This window comes from Lepisma saccharinum, chromosome 14 (genome assembly GCF_977018435.1).
Source record: "Lepisma saccharinum chromosome 14, izLepSacc3.1, whole genome shotgun sequence".
Classification (NCBI taxonomy): domain Eukaryota; kingdom Metazoa; phylum Arthropoda; class Insecta; order Zygentoma; family Lepismatidae; genus Lepisma; species Lepisma saccharinum.
Window position 1 is genome coordinate 57,485,950 of NC_139242.1, and position 13,663 is coordinate 57,499,612.

Here is a 13,663-nt window from a genome sequence, read left to right on the forward strand (position 1 = left end):
CAAGGCCCTTCATGGGCTGTCGCGCTAAGGATTATTATTATTATTATTATTTATTACAAAAACAAGTCATAATTATAATGGCCGTAATACTTCTTTGATAATTCAAATGTCACACACCAGAGTGGCCGTGGAATGGTAATTAACCTGATATAAAATTTGTACAGTATATACAGGGTGTACCAAAAGTCCCATTACCCCCCCCCCCCCACTTTGAATTGTAGACAAACCTGCAAAATGTTATTTTAACAGCATGCGTATGATGTGAGGATGGTATACCATTAAATCAGACCAATGACCACCATTTACTCCAGAGGATCTGTGTGCACACCGCCATTTTCATGGCACACTATTATTCGCCTCCAGGTGCGATGTGAAATCCTCCGTAACATAAGATGTCAGATCTGGATTTCAGGTGGCCACTTTAAGAGAATACCTCAATGATGTGTTCAGAGACAAGTGGATTGGGCGAGGATCGCCAAATTTACCAGCACCTCTAAAATGGCCACACCAGAGTCCAAATCTGACATCTTGTGATAATGCGCTATGGGGACACATCAAACAAAAAGTCGCCTATAATCGTTATCAGACAACTAGGGAACTTGAAGAAGCTGTTCGCAGTGCCTTTGCTTCCCTCACGCCAGCCATGTTACGGAGGATTTCACATCGCACCTGGAGGCGAATAATACTGGGCCATGAAAATGGCGGTGTGCACACAGATCCTCTGGAGTAAATGGTGGTCATTGGTCTGATTTAATGGTATACCATCCTCTCATCATACGCATGCTGTTAAAATAACATGTTGCAGGTTTGTCTACAATTCAAAGGGCGGGGGGTAATGGGACTTTTGGTATACCCTGTACATAAAATGCTACAATTTTTCAAATGCCAATGGTATTCTTATTTTCCTTATTCGTTCTAAACTTCTTTTCCCGGGGCCCTTGGCGTCATAGCGCGCTGTGCTAACCTTTCCGCCACGAAGATCGGCGATGAAACAATATTCTAGGAGCATCGTTTCTCAACCTATGGAGCGCGACCCACTGCTGGGTCCCGAAGGGGCGTTTGGTGGCTCGCGAAGTCAGGCTCGAAAATTGATTTACTGTGACTTAAAAACATTTAAGTTACTACGATATATTGTTTTAACAATTTAAATTCAACCCGTGTTGTACAGTCAACGGCAAATTGTCCACCACTATTTTCATTGCTTTTTAATTCTATATCCTGTGTTGTTCTAAGGAATGAAACTATGTTGGTTCGAAGCAGGCATTGTTCTCTACTTATTGACGTCATTATTTCAATTCATTGTCATCACATTGTGTAATACAGACCGAATGAAAATGGTGGTGGACAATTCGTCTACTGTTTCTTTCGCCGTTAGGTGTACGTATCCTATTGTCTAAACTCCACATTTCTGTTATTCACGCGCTACCATTGCTTTTTACCGGCATCTCTCAATTTCAGCTTGAGAATCACCGTTCTAGAGTGTAACCTAGGTTGTTCTTCTCATTATTTGTATTTTATTTTTGGTTATTTAACATCGTTTTTCTACCTATTTATGTTACTTCCAGGACCGGATATATTAAAACATATTTCGGTATTTCCTTGCCCTAAAATATTGAACATTTTCACGCTCATAGCGGGGAGGATATAATGTAAAAGTATATCTGTGTTTAATATATTCAATCAACAAGTTATAGTATTCGTACGTTCTAAAGCAGATTACATGACGGTATGAAAGCGTTCAACTTCTATTTAGTTTCATTCAGAACTGTTTTAACTGCATATTACATTCGGCTCGGCACATATCGCTGGGAAGTATAAAACCAAGAATGGTGAGATTTGTTTTAACTTATTACAGTACATTGCACGTCGCTTTTCTTCCACTTCTGGCAAATCTGACTAAATTGATGAAAGGACGCAGGACACAGGACACAGGTTCTACAGCTTGACCAAGATAGTCGCAGGGCTCAGAGGCACGAGAGAAGGGGAAGCGATGAGAGAAAACAAATGACTGTGCACATTAGTTCGAGAGTTTGCCCAGGAGTTTCTTGTGCAGAGGATTATTGGCTGTGTGCAGGCACCAGAGCCTCGTTAGCCTGGCATAATGAAGTTTTCGTATTGTACGTACTACAAGAGCTTGTTGACATTCATGCTTTATACTTACATGTCCAGAATAGTGAAGTGAGAATCAAGGCCGCCTGCATGATTTTTCTCAGGGGGTGGGGCAGCAGTGCTTAAAATAGACTAAACGTGGACTGATGCTTTCCCCCAGTTAAGAGAATCCTCATGAAACATCCTCAAGACTAGGATAATTTGAATGGGCACTTAATCTGCAGTCTTTCGCGGCACCATTCGTCCATGTTTTGACGCTACAATTCCACCATTTGAATTATATGTTGTCTTTACAGATATATCAGGGAAGTCAAGCGCCCCCCTTGATGAAAATGAAAGAATCAAGAGATAGCATGATGATGAGCAAATTTTACTGCCCCTAATTCATACGCCCCTAAACTGGGGTATTAATTTTCTAGGTGTAAGCTACATCTGATTCTGTTAATCGCGACGAAGGGGTTAAAGTAAATGATCAGATGAAACAGACGAAAGGACAAACACATTGATTTACTAAATTCGAGTGTATGAGTAGAGTTGTACACTACTGTTCAGATAAAGTGGCACAAATTTCAACTATCCAACCTTATAAAGTGTGCCACTTTATGTGAACAGGAGTGTACTTCGAAATGATGGCAGTTAAGCTACAAAAGCAGTAGATACAAAATGCAACCAACACGTTATGTCCTTTTTATACCACTGCAGGTTAGTGTTGCTCACGGGACGGGACAAACCTTTTGAAATTCGAGACGGGACGAGACGGAATGCCTTTCTCGTCTCGTTTTCGAGACGAGACACGAGACGGCTTTTGAAAAGTCTCGTCTCGTCTCGAATGTCTCGAAAAAAATAAAAGCAAAATATTTAATCAGTTGCAAATACTTGTTGCTTGGAATGAAATATTTCAATTAGAAACGTTGATAAGCGTGTATTAAGTCAAAAGAAGACTATTCTAGAGAGAGTAATGAATGAATTGGATACCTAAACTTATTTTCAATACTCTTTCGAAACACAGCGTTACTCCCCATTTTTTCCCAATTTATTCCAGGTTAATAACTTTATGTTACGATAGTACTCCAGATACTAATACAATTCTGGATAACATCAAGTAAAAGGGCAGGTAGAGAAGGTGGAAGGAGGGGCCAAAAGATCGTGGAATGTCTGAGTCATAGATTTATCTTGTAAAAATAGTCTCAGCTCTATAGGTTGGAAAGATAAACGGACCGATGGATATGGTTTATTATTATTATTTAATTTTTACATCAAAGGGTGTACAGAAGTGAATGTTATTAGGATGTAGGAAAAATATTGTAGGAAACATGGCAGTACAAATTGATAAGGAGTTGTTGGGAAAGTTATTTAGGGAGTTCAAGATATTAGCAAGACTAAGAGAAGGAGATAATTAGGTACAAATAATCTTGCATTATCCCACTCCGAACAGCTGAGAGCTAAAGAGGAGGAGAAAATACGGGAAATATGGAAATAACTAATTTGGTGATTTTAGTGTTTACAGGGAACCATGACAAGATTTTACCACATGATTATTTGTACGGGTTGCGAAATTATTAGAATGTTATGGAAATTTCGGAAATGTCTTTGTTCAGAAAATTCTTGTTGTTTCCCTCAGGCAATCTACAGGTGGTTGGACTCGATTTCTTTACGTCCGTTTGAAGATTATTTCCAATGCTTTTTTTATTTATTTATTTCTTATTTAAGGAGAATACTATTCCTTGCATTGTAATAACGAAATACCAAGGCTGATATAGAATAGATTTCAAATGAAGAAGGGCACAAAGTTTTGTATAATCGTTGTAGAAGGAAACGTTGTTGTACGAGGGGACTCCCCGATGGTATAGTGCTAGCGTCGTCGCCTTGTAATCAAGGGGTTCCGAGTTTGATACCCGGTGAAGGCACATAGTGATTTGAATCCCACTTTAAACTGTGGGTCCAGTCCCGATTAGCCTTTCTGTAAATCAGATGAAGGAATGTTGTAGCTGTTATTTTTATTCTATGAATTTAGCCTTCAAAACAAATTTCACAAAGTAGTTTTATCAAATGTCAGAGGGAAGCTGACAGCAATGTCAGGGTGGCGGGAGCTTGTTTGTGGCCATTGTGTATTCCGAGACTATTTTTCGCCGTTCCCCACTGACAGAGGTTTTACTTTGAACAATGGACACCGTTGCTTCAGGGGGCAAACACCAAACATAGGGGCGAGGTTGACTTGCAGTAGCGGATAAGTGCCATAAATCCAGGCCTGAAGTAGGAATGAAGGTTGATGCAAGGAAGAGGCAATAAAAATTCTGTAATTTGGTTTGTTTGCAGGAAAAACTGAAAAGGAAAACGGCAGACTTTGAATGAAAGAGGGACAGTGAACACAAGTTCTTTGTATTATTCGTCGTTACAAAAGCTTCCATTTCCAAGGTGAGGCTATCAGCAGCGAAGTTATTAGAGGGTTGGAAGCAGTGACGACGCCAGAGGGGGCAGGGGGACGCCCCATGTCAGACACTTCTCCCCCCCCCCCCTGAGGGCCCCCAACTGAAGTTAATTAAATATCGAATAGTAAGAGAGTTCATTTATAAGAGTATGACAATTTTCACCTTTTCAAAGTGGTGTATTCTGCATGATATCACTTTCCTGCTTATAATACCAACTTGATTAACAAATATTAATTTGTTTAGTATATATATAGCTGTGTGTGACTGTGTGTATATCTGTGTGTGACTTTCGTCCAAGATTCGAGCGCCGACCTGGGCATAGGTGATTTCTCATTCATTTATGTCCTGTAATAGCCGAGATTAACCTAAGTTTTAGCCAGTCTTAAGAACTGGGAAAAAATGTTGAATGTGGATGGTTTTAAAACATCACGAATATTTTGAGGACCGCAAGACATCATCTGTAGTACGGGCAAATTATTCTAATCGTGGTCATTAGTGACAACGCTAATTAGTAAAAGACGTTCAAAGTTGATTCGAGATTTGGTTAGTTGGTTGATTTGATGTTTTAAGTCCACTTCATGCACAGTAAGGCTAATCGGGACTGGACTTATAGTTTAAAGTGCCTCCACTGGGTATCGAACCCAGGATCAAAGGTGATCGAAGAAAACCAGACACTACATGTCAGTTGTTGTGGATTCATCGCTGTTTCTTACTATTCAGGGACTTGAATTTCGAGATGATGAGTCTGAGGAAACCTTAACAAAGGGAATTTCTTCGATACTCTTGAAGTTAATGAGGAGATATTATTTGGAAATGTATTGAACTTGAACCTTAATATGCAAATTACACTTAAAATTAGATTCAAAACATATCGCGGGCAGGTAAAAGAACGCTTATTATGATTTGCCATTCTTCAATCATTAGATGCAGGTTCACTCTTTCTCGTACATATCAAAATCGAAGAACTTCTTCCCATGAATCCCATAGGTTCCTGTAATTGTGTAGCACAGACATACGTTGGAATGGTAGAGTATGAGTAAGTAATGCCAGGGTCAGAATATTTCTTGAATTATGAGATAACTGAAACCTTTGTCTGATTTTTTATCCTGTGATAACATTTCACTGAAAGGTGAAACACAAATTTTGCCCAAAACTCTTCAGCGTTACGAAGATGGTTGTCCTTAAAATCGTGCTTGAGCTTGCTCGAAACAGGATGCTGGATGCAGACTGCCTCATTTGGCTGTTCTTGCCATTGAGCAGAAATGTCAAGTCCTGGACGTACCAAAGGTGGGCAATGTCTTCTCCAAAGCACATAGAGCAGAATTCTCGTGCAGGAGAATTGCACTTCACTAAGTGCCTCACATTGTTTCTAATACTTAAGAAGACTAATTTCTTCGAACGTAACGTTTATTTTCCAAGAAAATTAAACTCTTCGAAGCATTTTTTCGTCATTTATATTATTATCTTATAACTTAAATATTTATATCAGTAGTTTCATCTCAAGAAAGACGATGAATTATAAAATTATGAATGTCTTCCAATACTGAAATAGGCCACTAGAGACAACGCAACTTTACAATAAAAAAGAATTAATGTCTTTATTAAAACGAATCATGTGGAGATAAACTCGTAATCAAGAAGTAAATTTAAGTAGTAAACGTCCACTCTAAATAAAAGACAAACACAAAACACCATACATGAATATAATAATAATAATAATAATAATAATTATTATTATTATTATTGTATTATTATATATGTGTAGTGTTTTCGGGCGTGTTAATGTGACTGCCCCCTTACAATATTTTGTTGCCAGCCTTCCGCCCCCCCCCCCCAGTCACATTTCCCTGGCGCCGTCACTGGTTGGAAGTAAATTGATTAGGACGAGGAAAGTAACATTAGCTGTTGACAGTGTTGCACCAAAGGACTTGATATGTGCTACTGTTTGTATAAATGATAGGAAATTTAAGCAAAAAATTATCAGTGTTGAGACTTGATAGTTGTTTCCTTCATTTCATCGTGGGAAGAGGTTTTCTGAGACAGAGTGGGATTATTTTACAGATACATAAGAAAGGGTGGTTGTTTAAAGATGAAAAGAAATAACGCAGTACAGGGAAAGAATAACGCTGCACATTTCTCGCACCTGGTAGGATGCAACACACATTCACAAGGTATTACAGGAAGTCTATGAACGAGGATGAAGAGGGATATGTGAAATTTGACTTACCTGCGGGTGAATAAGTGGATTCTAATATTCTTAAGGTTGATATTGGGTTTTAAGTCCACTTGATTCACAAATAGGCTAAATCACGAACCGACCTACAGTTTAATGTGCGATCCGATCTACTTTTTTACTCCATTGGGTATTGAACGCAAGGACCGTTCATTACAAGACCTCGACTTTATTACTACGCCATCGGGGAGGCACCAAATTTACACAAATATGTTGATTCCAATAACACGTTATATGCATAATCTGATAATGATGCACTTTTGGTGCATCTAAACATATTTTTTTCAACTATAGCATGTCTAAAAGAATCATTCAAGTTGGAATTTTTATAACTTCAGGAGGCACGGCTCTGTAAATATGCGATATGAACTAAATGCAGGTTTGCCTTCCATACGTGGTGGTTTTGTCACGTTTCTTCGCTTCGTAAAACATACACTTTTGCAGGAAAGGCTTCTTGCATCCTCCTGGGGCCTTGCTGTAGTTAAACAAGAAAATATATTTGTTTAGCATAATCGAGGGTTACTTATTCCTGCCGAACTTACTAGAAAACAAGGATTATATTGGGATCATACTGCTTTGAATGACAGTATCAATGAAGATTTATGATGTACACTACTACTTATAATAATGAGAATAAAATATTAATCAGGAACTTTATTTTTCGTCAACTGGAAGTAACATCCTTTTTTGTTATTCAGCAAATATTGAATTTATCACCTTTTTTGACATTAATTTTCTTGCCAGGACAGCTGTTTTATGCACATTTTGGCGATCTTAACTGCACGTAAGCTAGATATTAGCTAATATTCGTGCTGTTATATTACTATTCTTGTACCGTCTTTGTAACATTTCATGTAATAATAATAATAGAATTAATTAATTTACATATTCAAGTGAATAGGCATATGAATTATATTAATGTATTAATTTAAACATTTGCTTAATTGTTGTCGTTAATTATTATTATTTTTTCTGAAACACTTGGCTTGGACACCTTCCCCGACATATATTTCTAGATGCGTGCCTACCGAAGGATAAATTAGATCAAGCGGTGGTGGTACCGGACTTAGAAGCTAAACGGAAAACAAAGAAGTATGTGCGTCATAAGCTGAGCATAAGAAACAGCACAATATCACAAAGAAACACTTTTTGAAACTTATGTCATAGAAGATGTTTAACAATATTAAGAACAATAAATGCTTTCTATTTGTAATATACTAAGTATTGAAATTTTTAATAGTCTTTTGTGTTCGTACTACACATTTAAAAACTTTTTTGTTGCTCCCAGCGCCAAGCTTAGAATTTAAAGAAAAAAATGTACATTTTCATAGTGCATGGAAGTTCGACATTCAGAAAGAAAGAAGGTCTAGTGGAAAACATTTGAAGACTTCCAAAAGGTATAGCAGTAATGAAAAAGAGCACTCACTTATGTACGATGGATAGACAGTTGTATGGAAGCGAGAAAAAACACAAGGTAGATTTCATAAGATACCTAGATATCAGTAACCAAGAAACTGCATTTTTAACATTAATGTCCTCATGATTAACGAACCTTATTTATTCTCACCACGCAATGGGTAAAATATTTGGAGGTTTATCCCACTTTCCGGAAAAATATTGTGTTTCTGCTACTTTTGACTTTTGTTGGCATGATATCGCGGATCACTTTTACGAGACGAGACGAGACAAAACGAGACGGGACGAGACGAGACGGGACAGAACCCTTCGAGACGGGACAAACGAATATTTTCGAGACGAGACAACATTTTCACGAGACGGGACGGGACAGACCGAAGTCTCGTCTCGTCTCGTCTCGTGGGCAACACTACTGCAGGTTAATCACGAAAAATGAAGATGGTGAATTTATGAAACAGATGAAGGAACAAACATATCTTCGCAGCATGCTACGTTAACAGTTCGGCTATGATGGCTGAAGCAAATCAGATAGACAGAGTAAAGAAAATAATAATAGAAGCCAAGAACAGACGAAGTTATATGCAATATTTTTTTAATGGGAAGACCAAGTGATATGAAGGAGAAACAATAAAATTAGTAGGTGCACTGAAAGCGACAGAGAGAAGGTTACCCGAAAACGAGAATGAAACCGTAAGAATTTGATAGAGATAGTTCATACAATTGAAAGATGAAAGTGAGAAATATTGTGTGTAAAAACTAATACACCATCTACGTACTATACAATTTAAAGTTTTACAAGAACGTGAAGGATTCGGGCATCGGAATTCAAAGGCATATGCATTAATACTGTGAGAATTGCTACTTATGATCTATAAGCATTTGTGTAATAAATCTAATGAGAAAAAATAGTTGAATAGACAATCGAGTGAGGAATTATTATAAGGTAGTTGTAAAAGTTAAGTATTCAAAGAGGAAATACAGTAATTTCATTCAATATGTTGAACTCTGTTGGAGCAAGGGGGACGTCTGGGTTGTGAGGTTTCGGTACCCATGTCTGAAGTCTACCTTTTTTCGTTACAATTAGAATCGTTTGAGACACACTGGAAACAAGTAGTATTCGGAACATTCCAATTTAAAAGTAACTTGAGTTACAGTTACAGGAACTTAAAAATTAACCGTAAGTTACTTTTGCAATTACTTTCTGCTGGAAGCAGAAATATATTACATTAAGGTAAGTATGTGAAGATTTATTTTATGTGTTTTATTTATGCCTCTGGCACATGATATAAGTCTTCATATATTAATATAATTACAACAACAACAAAGGATGGAGCAAAACACTGAACTCTTCAAGGGGAAATAGAAATGACGAATTCCAATAAAGCATGGATGTTCTAATTTTAGCATGCAACGAAGCCTAGCTTCCTTGCCATAGGGGATTCCACGAAAATTATTTCACCTTAGGATCCAGAGAAGACACATACTTGGAAACAGGGCCGTCAAATTAACTCTTCCCCCCAAGTTCAACTTTTCAAGTTAGGAATTTAAATGTAATTGTTGATAACGTTACTTCTACTGCAAAAATAACTCTGTTACAGTTATTTACTTTTAAAAGTAACTAGTTACAGTTAGGATTTCTGAAAGAAGTAACTGTTACTTGTAAATGCATTACAAATACCTTACTTCCATGGGCGTCCGGAAGGGGGAGCAGGGGGGCCGTGGCCCTCCCTGGAAAATGAAAGTCAACCAAAAATTAAATATTTTTGACATATAATTTCATTTCAGCCACAACAATATGTATTAATTATTGTATGAATATGATAAATTCAAATTTAAGCAATGTTTTTTGAGGGAACAATACTATTATTGGGGAAAATGTGCCTTGTTTGAACCCCTGGAAAAAAATACCTTCCTTGCCCCTCCCTGGAAAAAATCCTGCGGACGTCCAGCTTACTTCCAAACACTGGAATTTAGTCACTATTTACTCACAGCAATAAACTCTCTCGTATGTCCTTTTCATGTGTACTGGTTGCATGAACTTTGCATTAAGACATTATAACAGCAATAAATCTGTAACTCTCGTAATTACAATTACTCCAACGTTTGAAAATTTTCGAATAACGTTGCAAATCGTCCTCCGTGCGAATTACTCCCAAGATATAAAAAAAACATTTAAAAAAAGAACACGGTGCTCTGTGTACAAGAGATAGCCACAACGCATTCAAAACACACATAACTTAAACCAACATAATGCAGACGGAGTCATTAAGTACATAAAGTTAGCGGGGCGGAATAAAAGAATTGCGGGATCTAGCTCACGATATCGTCCCTCTACCGGCAGCTTCCGCAAACACCCATCCTGTGCAAAAGCGTCTTTATTTATTACCTCTGTCTTCTACAGTATTTCACGGTGGCTTCGCCATTCGTAAAGATATACACCTCACCCTGCAAGCTGGGAGTGTGATATCAACGGTGACTTTTATTGAAAAAACGCTTTAGGGGGGAAACAAAGGTTAGAGTCAGATAGAGCCGGTTTTGTTTGGTGCTGCGACCGGCTTTTGTCAGGAATTCTCTCGTCTGGGGAAAGAGGGAGTTAGAGTCACGTAAAGCTCCCAAGCTGTCCCAGTAATCTCACGCACATGGTGAATTTAATTTTGTTTCCCATGGTCCCCTGTCAGATTCTTCGAATGCTCTCTCCCCCGGCAAGCGGGTATGCGATGCGCTCAAATTTCGCATGCCACATGAGATGTTTATTGAGGCTAAATATTTTTACAGATCCAGTCGCGCAGTTTCAGAGGTGGCAGCGGAAGACTGGGAGCTTTATCCACTGCGCTTCTGGCATTCCTGAAACTGGGGGCAAACGAGTGACAAAGCACACTTTTCATGTCGATATACTGCAGAAGAACGAGCCAGTTCGCAATGACAAAGGGTTCTCTAAAGACAGAATATCATCTGAGAAAGTTTGCTTCATGCTGGCTGGACTGCTATGATATAGAGGCATACAACTCACGCACTGGCGTTCGTTATTTCACCGGTGCACATTAAACTATTCAGTGTTGCATCGTGAAGTCACTGTCATTTAGGAATTGTACCTAGACGTCCTTGTAAAAATCTAGAGAAGAATAAGAGAGACCTAGACTAGGGATGGCCAAACGGATCATGATCCGAAAATTTCGGATCCGGATCCGAAAGTTCCAGATCGGGATCCGAAAATTCCGGATCCGGGTCCGAAAGTTTCGGATCCGAAAGATACGGATCCAAAATTCCGGATCCGAGAGTTTGGTATCTCAATCCCATTATAATATTACCACACCTTAAAAGGTATTATCATCTTCGATTACAAAGAAATTTCTCATTAGTTAGTCCTACAAGCTTTTTTTTTCAAGTGTTTTTCCTAAAATACTTTGCTACGCACTCGTGCACAAAAATAATCTCTCTTCTTTAACACAAAAAGCCAGAGGTGATTTTGAAAATGCCATTGAAATGAATATGTATTCATTCGAATGTATTGGAAATGGAAACACACATAAATTTGAGACTTTCCATTCCAGGATGAAACCTTTAACACATTTAACGAGATAGAAATGTTACAAAACTTATACAATTGTTCTACAGTTACAGTTTTAAAAATTAAAATAAAACATTATAATATATGCAGTGTTATATAATTACAAAGTGTAAGAATAACGTAAGTGTATTAATTACATATCGCGCGCACACACACACACTATATATATACAGGGTGCTCGGAAATTCCCCTTACAAACTCCTAGGGCTAGTAGAGGGAACTGAGTAGACAATATTTAGAATAGGAACCCATGTCCGGAAACGTTGCGTTTCCGTGCTACAACCATGACAATGTGTTGGATGTGCCTGTGTTGGTATGCAACCGGGTAGGCAGTACATGACTTCCGAAGATCACCTGGTGACCTAAAGTGTAATCATTTATTACAACATGTCAAATGAGGTGTTACGTAAGGTACAGAATTGAATGATGTATGACAGTACATAATACAAACAAATTCATTTGGTAACAATGCCAAGGGAACAACAAATAAAAGTACTATTCATTGATCACAATAACACTTGTGTCGACAGTGGAACGCTACAATTTGTTTCTGTCTTATGCACTGAATGTGTCGCATACGGCACTGCTCAACTACAACAGTGGCTCGATATGACGACCACCAACGTCGTTGCACACATTATACCGACGAATCATTTTCCGGTACACTCGCTCCATCACACCGATGTCCCGTTAGTTTCTTGTGCAGCGACCAGAACTCTTGCCAGCAGTTCTTCCTCTATCTCTACATGAGTCTCGTACACCATACTCTTCATACGAGCCCACAAGAAATAGTCCAATGGCGTTAAATCCGGCGATCGTGGAGGCCACGCGGTTGGATCACCTCGGCCTATCCATCTTTGCCCGAATCTTCGGTTAAGATGTCTCCGAACGTCACGTGTAAAATGAGGCGGTGCGCCATCGTGCTGAAACCACAGTTCCTGACGGACGTTCAATGGCACAACATCCAAGAACAGGGCCAATACTTCCTGTAGGAAGATCAAATACACGGCACCCGTTAGCCTGGTTCGATACGGCGGCAGGGCAGACGTCACGTGCCATCAGGTGATCTTCTGACGTCATGCACTGCCTAACCGGTTGCATACCAACACAGGCACATCCGACACATTGTCATGGTTGTAGCACGGAAACGGAACGTTTCCGGACATGGGTTTGGAATATTGTCTACTCAGTCCCCTCTACCAGCCCTAGGAGTCTGTAAGGGGAATTTCCGAGCACCCTGTATATATATTAGCAGGTACCAATATGTTATAAACACATTCTTACTTTCCAAAGAAGCGCTCATGTGGGATGGCCAAACGGATCCGGATCCGAAAAATTTTAGGATCCGGAACCAACCGGATCAGGATTTCGGATCCGCCAGCATCCGGATCTGGCCATCCCTAACCCTAGACCAGAGGGCGGCTCAGATAAAATTTTCAGCCGAGCGAGGTACATTTTTGGTGCTCCCCTAATTTCCACCCTGTCGCCACTCCCATCTTTCTACCCTGGTGTTCCAACTTCTCCAATAAAAAACACGACCCTGTTATATATTTACGGTATTAATGACGAAAAATAATAGCCTTATTTTTAAAATACTCTGATAGTGTTAAAGAACACATTCATAGTAGGTGGGTGTTTGTTAATACCTACTAAATGATCAAAAGAACAGTAATCTCATCTCAAATTGCTGCATGATTTTTGCAATATGCTTATTTGTTATGTAGCAGTAACTTAAATTAATTATTGTCAACAATAAATCCAAACAAGTAGCCACGCACCTGGTGGAGGCACATAGTAGTTCGGACTCCACTGTAAACTGTACGTCCAGTCCTGATTAGCCTTTCTGTGCATAAAGTGGACTTCAAATTAAACTCAAACAAACACATAAATAGCCACGCTTATGTAATT